This window comes from Trichomycterus rosablanca, chromosome 9, assembly GCF_030014385.1.
Source record: "Trichomycterus rosablanca isolate fTriRos1 chromosome 9, fTriRos1.hap1, whole genome shotgun sequence".
NCBI classification, from domain to species: domain Eukaryota; kingdom Metazoa; phylum Chordata; class Actinopteri; order Siluriformes; family Trichomycteridae; genus Trichomycterus; species Trichomycterus rosablanca.
Genome location: NC_085996.1, coordinates 13,888,117 through 13,898,047, shown reverse-complemented (window position 1 = coordinate 13,898,047; position 9,931 = coordinate 13,888,117).

Here is a 9,931-nt window from a genome sequence, read left to right as displayed (position 1 = left end):
GCCACATAAGGAACACCAGTGTGTTTAACTGCTTGTTTTTGGTGGCACGGTGGCTTAGTGGGTAGCACTGTCGCCTCACAGCAAGAAGGTCCTGGGTTCGAACCCCAGGTGGAGCGATCCGGGTCCTTTCTGTGTGGAGTTTGCATGTTCTCCCCGTGTCTGCGTGATTTTACTCCGGTTTCCTCCCACAGTCCAAAGACATGCAAGTGAGGTGAATTGAAGATACAAAATTGTCCAACACTGTGCTTGATATAAACTTGTGAATTGATGAACCTTGTGTAATGAATAACTACCGTTCCTGTCATGAATGTAGCCAAAGTGTAAGAACATGACGTTAAAATCCTAATAAACAAACAAACCGCTTGTTTTTGGAATATTTAACTTATTACTTATATTCACGGACTGGAGTGAAGCCGGTTCAGAATCAAATCATCTGAATCTGCAGTGTTTTAAGTGAGTCTTTTCACTCGCCTTGTGTACTTAGCAGCAGCCAGTCAGAGGACTCATAGGGATCAGGGTTAATTCAGACCTCGGACTCGTGATTCCTGATTCAGTACAAAGATTTGACTCATTAACCCGGTGATTCAGGAACCGCCCAGCTCTAGTGTGTAAGGGTTCAGCTGTACACCTGATGGCGCGGCAGGCGTGCGCGGACTGCGGGAACTCCAAATCCCAGTCAGACCAGCGCAAATCAGGCGCAATAGAGTTCAGCTGCGGACCATTAACGAGGACGGAGAACTCCCACCCTCGCCTGTATTTAGGGCCAGTGATAGCTCAGTGGTTAAGGTACTGGACTAGTAAACAGAAGGTTGCCGGTTCAAGCCCCGCCACCACCAAGTTGCCACTGTTGGGTCCCTGAGCAAGGCCCTTAACCCTCAATTGCTCATTGTGTAAGTCGCTTTGGATAAATGCATCTGCTAAATGCTGAAAATGTAAATGTAATTTAAGCAGAAGAGCGGAGGGTTCACCATTGCACCTCCTGCTTGCTTTGGCGCTACATTGCGCTTGTTTATTTTGTCAGGGAAAGCCGGTAACATCAAGCTGCATAGCGGGGCGATGGTAGGGCATTGCCCGAGGTCATTTCCACTGTCAGGGAAAGAAAGATTTATTCTCTGGGGCGACATTTCTCTCTTTGGTAGCGCGCCATCCGAGAGAGAGAGTAAAAGAGCGATCCGGTTTGCACTAGAGCTGGGCGGTTCCTGAATCACCCGGGTTAATGAGTCGAATGTTCGTACTAAATCAGGAATCACGAGTCCCAGGTCTCAATTAACCCTGATCCTATGAGTCCTCTAATGCCAAGTTCACACTACACGATTTGTGGCCAGATTTCGCTCGGCGACTGGTTGACGCTAGATTTGCCGGCCCGGGAGCAACGCGGCGTTCACTCGGCGATCGAAACTCAGCACTCAGTCGCTATGTGTGAACTATCCAACAACTCGATCCGACCGGCTCTAGCATGTCAGATATCTGATCTCAGTTGCACGTCTGGCAATGAGTGCTCTGTCGAACAGCCAGTGAGAACGCAAGATACGGTATGAGGGGAAACACAGGAGAGGAGTGTAAACAGGTGGAACAGGGGGATAATATAGTTTATATCAGAATACACCGGCACACACACAAGCTTGATTCTACGCTGCACATCAGCGCACAAACACTTTGATCACTCACTACTTGTTGATGTGCATTTTTGGACGTGGTATCATTAAACCCCTCGTCACTTCTCGTGTTTGTTTTCGTGACAAAACGTAGATTGGGAGACCAGAGAAGCTCGCCTGTGATTCCAGTTGGTGATAGATCGTGTAGTGTGAAAGCCCCTATCGCCGATCAGTCGTGTAGTGTGAAATTTACACCGACTGAAAGACTCCCGAGTGCAAAAGATTCAGTCGTGTAGTGTGAACTGTACAGCGACCCGACAAATCAGAAAGTCGTGTAGTGTGAACTTGGCATAACTGGCTGCTGTTAAGTACACAAGGCGAGTGAGCAGACTCACTAAAAACACTGCAGATTCAGGTGATTTGGCAGAACCGTCTTCGCTCCTGTCCGTGAAACTAAGTAATAAGTTAATTATTCCAAAAACAAGCGGTTAAACACACTGGTGTTCGTTATGTGGCTGATTTTTATGCACATGCTATTATCATAATTATTATTATCAGTAGTAGTGGTATAGATTAGTTATGCAGCATATTTTCTTGTAAGCAAAACAACAAAATATATATTAATATTATTATTAAAATGCAAATGCTTACAGGCTACTTTAGGCCACTTAATGAGTATTATAGCCCTTCCACCATGGTAATTTATTGACTGTTTGTTTTGGTGCCACTGTGGCTGCCTGACTGGGTCAAGTTACCATGGCAATTTGTTGTTGACCATCCCCCTTGAACCCTTGACCTATTAATATACCCATCTGATTGGTAGGTGAGTCCACCCTCTCTCCCTCCTCCTTGTCCCTATCCCCCATAATCAAGATTCCACTTAGGAAAAAAAGTCTACATATCACTGACAAGAGAAGTGTGAGGTGCCAAGAGAATTAAGAAAGAAGGATTTATTTACAGAAGGTGAGAGCATGGAAGATAAGTGATATTTCGATGCATTTTCATGCAGTAAATCAATCGCAATCAAGATGTCAGTACAAGTGACTCAAGTGAACCGGATCACATTACTGAGTGACTAACCAGAGTCCATAAAATTAACCGAATTTACCACCACTACTGTGCACCGTGATGCGTCAGCAGTGACGACTAGCTCGGCGGTGTTTCAATCCGACTTGCTAGGGAAAGCCGAAAATGTCAAGCCGCATAGCGTGGAGACGGTAGGGCATTGCCCGAGGTAATCTCATTATTAGGGAAAGTATAAATGATAAAAAATTATAAATAAATAAAATTAAATTTAAGCAAATAAAATAAATACTAACAATTTGGTGCCTTTTGTGTCCCCAGTACTGATCATTGTATTTATTAAGTAAATTTTAAACAATACAGTTTCTAAACACCTTACTGAAATAATTAACACTTTCAAATACTAAACACAATTTTTTCTACCCCCCCAAAATAAAATTGCTGTATACATCTCTTAGATATCAGATGTTTCCCCATGTCCCCAGTGCTGATATATGAGGTTTAATCATGAATATATCTCAGTCTTTCAATACTGTTTAAAAGGTTTACTTAAGTCTATCTAAACCTTTTTTTTTTTCTTTATGAGTTTCATTTTATTACTGATTATAAGGGTGTTTCACACGTCCCTCAAGTTGCCGTCCACCATGTTATTTCTTTCTACTGTCTCTTAAAATGAAGAGCTGTTTTACATACTGACATCATTTCCTGGAGCTCACGTGATCTTTTTGGAGGGAAACCTGTGCCACCTGTGCAACAAGTCCAGTCGTGAAATTTCCTCGCTACTAAATATTGCACAGTCAACTGTCAGTGCTATTATAACAAAGCAGAAGCGATTGGGAACGACAGCAACTCAGCCACAAAGTGGTAGCCATGTAAAATGACAGAGCGGGGTGAGCGGATGCTGAGGCACATAGTGCGCAGAGGTCGCCAACTTTCTGCAGAGTCAATCGCTACAGACCTCCAAACTTCATGTGGCCTTCAGATCAGCTCAATCTGGATGGATGAGCGAGTTTGGTCTGGAAGAACTTGACTGACCTGCACAGAGTCCTGACCTCAACCCGATAGAACACCTGTGGGAGGAATTAGAGCGGAGACTGCGGGTTAAAATGGCTGGAGCATTATTAGAGAGCAGAAAATGACACGATCAGAATGATGTGGGATAATATATACTGGTGCTGGTCATAAAATTAGAATATGAAAAAGTTGATTTATTTCAGTAATTCCATTCAAAAAGTGAAACTTGTATATTATATTCATTCATTACACACAGACTAATATATTTCAAATGTTTATTTCTTTTAATGTTGATGATTATAACTGACAACTAATGAAAACCCCAAATTCAGTATTTCAGAAAATTAGAATATTGTGACAAGGTACAATATTGAAGACACCTGGTGCCACACTCTAATCAGCTAATTAACTCAAAACACCTGCAAAGGCCTTTAAATGGTCTCTCAGTCTAATTCTGTAGGCTACACAATCATGGGGAAGACTGCTGACTTGACAGTTGTCCAAAAGACGACCATTGACACCTTGCACAAGGAGGGCAAGACACAAAAGGTCATTGCTAAAGAGGCTGGCTGTTCACAGAGCTCTGTGTCCAAGCACATTAATAGAGAGGCGAAGGGAAGGAAAAGATGTGGTAGAAAAAAGTGTACAAGCAATAGGGATAACCGCACCCTGGAGAGGATTGTGAAACAAAACCCATTCAAAAATGTGGGGGAGATTCACAAAGAGTGGACTGCAGCTGGAGTCAGTGCTTCAAGAACCACCACGCACAGACGTATGCAAGACGTGGGTTTCAGCTGTCGCATTCTTTGTGTCAAGCCACTCTTGAACAAGAGACAGCGTCAGAAGCGTCTCGCCTGGGCTAAAGACAAAAAGGACTGGACTGCTGCTGAGTGGTCCAAAGTTATGTTCTTTGATGAAAGCAAATTTTGCATTATCTTTGGAAATCAAGGTCCCAGAGTCTGGAGGAAGAGAGGAGAGGCACAGAATCCACGTTGCTTGAGGTCCAGTGTAAAGTTTCCACAGTCAGTGATGGTTTGGAGTGCCATGTCATCTGCTGGTGTTGGTCCACTGTGTTTTCTGAGGTCCAAGGTCAACGCAGCCGTCTACCAGGAAGTTTTAGAGCACTTCATGCTTCCTGCTGCTGACCAACTTTATGGAAATGCAGATTTCATATTCCAACAGGATTGGCACTTGCACACAGTGCCAAAGCTACCAGTACCTGGTTTAAGGACCATGGTGTCCCTGTTCTTAATTGGCCAGCAAACTCGCCTGACCTTAACCCCATAGAAAATCTATGGGATACTGTGAAGAGGAAGATGCGATACGCCAGACCCAACAATTCAGAAGAGCTGAAGGCCACCATCAGAGCAACCTGGGCTCTCATAACACCTGAGCAGTGCCACAGACTGATGGACTCCATGCCACGCCGCATTGCTGCAGTAATCCAGGCAAAAGGAGCCCCAACTAAGTATTGAGTGCTGTACATGCTCATACTTTTCATGTTCATACTTTGCAGTTGGCCAACATTTCTAAAAATCCTTTTTTTGTATTGGTCTTAAGTAATATTAAAATTTTCTGAGATACTGAATTTGGGGTTTTCATTAGTTGTCAGTTATAATCATCAACATTAAAAGAAATAAACATTTGAAATATATCAGTCTGTGTGTAATGAATGAATATAATATACAAGTTTCACTTTTTGAATGGAATAAATCAACTTTTTCATGATATTCTAATTTTATGACCAGCACCAGTATATAATTGTCACAAGTAACTAATGTTAACACATGCTGCTGACTTTTGTTGTCTACAAGCAATTTTTTGCGAGTCACGAGTCGAGTCAGAGTCATTTCAAATGAGTCCGAGTCGAGTCTGAAGTTGCTGTGTGTGCAAGGTGCAGACTCGAGTCCCCATCTCTGCATTAAACTTATGGACTGATGAACCTTGAGTAAAAGAGTAACTACCTGTCCTGTCATGAATGTAACCAAAGTGTGTAAAACATGACGTTAAAATCCTAATAAATAAATAAGTAAATAAATTTACATTTTCCATACGGCTGTGACCTTTTTTGGAATTGTGGTTCAAAATTGATTTAAAAAAAAATTTATTCAAAGTTGATAATTATAAAATACATCCCTTTTAACAGTCTCATTACATGTCAATAATAAATAAAACCAACCCTTTAAAATCTTAGTATTTTAACATGAGTGGGTATGATGTAAGAAGGGTAGGTATCACTTTTGAAAAGGACACACTCACCAGCATGCATTTTTTTAAATAGTTTTTTATTATTGTTATTATTATTATTATTATTATTCATTGCACAGTAATTTCTATCTACAGAAATACTAAATCGTTTGTGGGAGCAGATATTCATAAACATTTATGTGAAATTTGCATAAAACTGTACAAGAAAATCAGCTACTATGAGAAAAATACTGCAACCCATTGAGAACTGTGAAGTGGAGGACAGGATGGAGGTTGAGAGAAGATCTACTTCGTCACAGAAGTATACTATTTCAAGATACGATGTTCAGATCCGAACACAACTGAACAATGACAAATAAACAGAATAAAATCCAAACAAGGGAGATGGGAATATATTAGACATCTTATTTCATTAGGTTTTTTTCCCTTGGAGAATTACAAAGGACAGACATTAAATAGACACACTGTAATATAAAGAAAATAAAGCAAACCGGAGATGAGGCCTAAAAACTAGCTTACGAGGATAAACAGCCTGAGAATGGCTTGAACACTGCACTTATTACTGGACGTTTACTCATACACACAGATCAGATTACTGGCTGACAATGGGAATCTAGAACGGCAAGGTTCTTCCATAAGGACGTCTAAGCATGAACAAAGTCCTTCAATAAATTAGCAAATGACGCACAATTATTACTCATCGATCAGTTCATTACAGTCAGTCATACTAGTCTTATAACAATACTGGACTTGTTTGTGCTAAAACAGCTGGCGTAGTTTAAAATCTCTGGACTTTCAGTCTGTAGACATGCACAGCACACACACTCATGGGCTTATTTATTAAAATATGAAAAACTCGACCATTTTTCTAAATGCACACAGTTTAAAATGAAAATGCAATGAACAACAGATCAACTGTATTGATCATAGTTCAGCAAGTCTAAGTGAGCTCACAGTTCCTTCCAAAAAACAATTATACAATGACTAAAATAAAATCAAATAAACAATGCTATATTAATCAATCAAATATTGTTACACCATCACGTTAAATACTGTTTCACACAGAAAATCTCATTTGAATTGAATCACTTTCCATTCTTTCCTTTTTAAAACAATCAAACGATCAAATGAAAGTCAAAAACATAGGAACAGAGTGTCATGATGCAAAGCACACATATGACTGAGAAACAGCTCCCCCTTGTGGAGAGACTTCTGCCCGCTTTGCATCTAACAATCACACACTTGTCCACACAATGTCAAACTCTACAAGACATCAGTACTGTATTCAACAAGTTCAACAGCTAGAGAAATACTCAATAACCTATTAAAAGTAACTCTTTGGCTTTTAAAAAGATATGGCGACTGTTTTCAAACCGATTCGGACGCTCTTGCTCTTGATTCAATGATCCCAGATTGTCACACTAGTTTGTTTATTTACAGAATGGCAAAACTTTAGAGCAGAGAGACGACGGAGACAGAGCTCTAGATCAGCGGTTCTCAACACTAGTATATAGAAGTGTATAGAAGTAACAGGCTCGAGGCATGGAAATCCTCAACAAGTCAGTGCCAAATAACCAATAGACTCCAGGTTAAGAACCTCTGCTCTAGACAGACAAACAGGTGACATACGTTTATAGCAGCTTAGCACACAAACTGAAATCATTTTGGAATCACACTTAAAACTGAGCTGTGTATTTATATTACCATTGCTGTTTTTGCTCTCTCTTTTTATTTTTGTGCTCTCGCAACAAAACGGTTCTCTCTCTCTTGTTTAGACAGCTGTTATGGCTTTATTAACAACATCAAGTCTTCATTCTAAAGTGACCCTAACCGAGTCTATTAGGAGAATCCGAACACTGTTGTCCCTGTCGACTGGTTCAAATCCGGCACCCCGTTGCAGTAAACGCACTGATCTTCAAGTCAAGTCCGCAACACATTTATGCTGTACTTCATTGTAAAATGTAGCGTGACTGAACAATCACACTGCTGGACGTCACTGGAAGATCAGTGGTGGCGATACAGTGCCTTGAAAAAGTATTCGGCAGATTCTATTTATTTTACTTTTATTTACTTTAAAGTGTCAGACTGCACATTTGTTTCTGTTCTACCTGATCTATGAAGTATGTCATTGAAAAAGGGTAAGGTGTTTTAACAGCTAATTATATACACCGATCAGGCATAACATTATGACCACCTTCCTAATATTGTGAAGAAGAACCACTTTTAGTTGCCATGTTTTTTTTTTTGTTCTTTTGGCTGCCGTATTTAGATCTGGTCCATTTACGTTTACATTTTCAGCGTTTAGCAGACGCTTTTATCCAAAGCGACTTACACAATGAGCGGAACACAATGAACAATTGAGGGTTAAGAGCCTTGCTCAGGGACCCAACAGTGGCAACTTGGTGGTGGCGGGGCTTGAACCGGCAGCCTTCTGTTTACTAGTCCAGTACCTTAACCACTGAGCTATCACTGGCCCACATACCAGACTTGGCACAGTTTTTACACCAGGTGCCCCTCCAGGCACAATTTTCCTATTCTATACGGGCTTGGGAACAGCACCTGCCAATAGCTAGGCTGTTTTGATACACCCATTCCCAACCCGGACATTAGCCAATCATGTCCGTGCAGATTCCTGACTGCCTGATTTAAAGTGTGGATCCCTGGAGCTCAGAGGTAGTGGGCTAGTATACGTTACTGCTGCAACTTAAATTACCCTTGCATGCACAGGACCACTATAGAGTAAGTATTATTTGGGTGGTGGATCATTCTCAGCACTTCATTGACACTTCATTGTCTGATCCACTCATACCAGCACAGCACACACTAACACACCACCACCATGTCAGTGTCACTGCAGAGCTGAGAATTCAACCACCATCCAAATAATACCTGCTCTGTGGGGGTCCTGACTATTGAAGAACAGGGTGAAAGTATGGAGAAAAACAGATGAACTACAGTCAGTAATTGTAGAACTACAAAGTGCTTCTTTATGGTAAGTGGAGCTGATAAAAAGGACAGTGAGTGTAGAAACAAGGAGGTGGTTTTAATGTTATGGCTGATGTTTTTGTACAAGCTTAAGCCACGGTACAAATGCCTTCAGAATGCTTGAATATAAAGAAGAGTTTAATTACATTAATGACTGCAGATTTTATCCTGCCTATATCATCACCCCTCCAGTACTAGAGTCAGATTTACTTCATTCTAGGACCTGCTGAGTTTCAGACGATGTTTTGTTTTGATTTTCAATGTATAAATTAGCAGAACTGAGAAAAGCCGTACCCACTTCTCTTGGTACCGTATGTGAATAAGAGTTTTTCAAGGCACTGTAGGCCAGCTCGCCTCGGACGTATATGCGCACACTCAATCATTCAATCATTCCTACAGTACTGGTTTCGCTATTTTAGTAACCATATGTCTTAAGTGCTTTTATGTTCTAAACAAAACACAACTCACAAATGAGGTTAAGAAAATATACAGAGCAACGTTCAGCGCTCTGAAACTATGAAAAAATATATAACTTAGAATATAGAAATAATTTAGAAAACGATCCCGGCACTGAATCGGGACATGGCAAATCTCGCTGATATGGATTATTGGTTTTGATTATTGGACTCCCAGAGCAAAGTTGTAATTTTGTTGTGTGAAGTAAATAGCAAATAGTACATCTCAGTTTATATCTTCAAGGTGGCATCAATCATTTTCTCTGTATTTCTGTATTTGCTTCGACATCCAGCCCTTTAATAACCGAACCAGCCCTTGTGAGCGCCAGTGATCACATGAAAATACCATCCAAAAATCTATACTAGGTTTATAAGTAGTCAATGCACAATTATTACACATCTTCTAATTGTTTTCTTTTCTTCATATTATCACTTAACTAATTATAAACCATTTAGAGATAGTACTTTAATGTAAAGTATTATTGTATCGATGTAAACAAACATATTGTATAGTAAAAGTATATAATAAATAAAACACTTCATATTAGTACTGTAGACTGTTAAATAAAAAAAAAGATATTAAGATAAAGTATAAATAAATTGAAAAAGGAAGTACAGGAGCACAAACAATCAATCAATGAAATGGGTTAA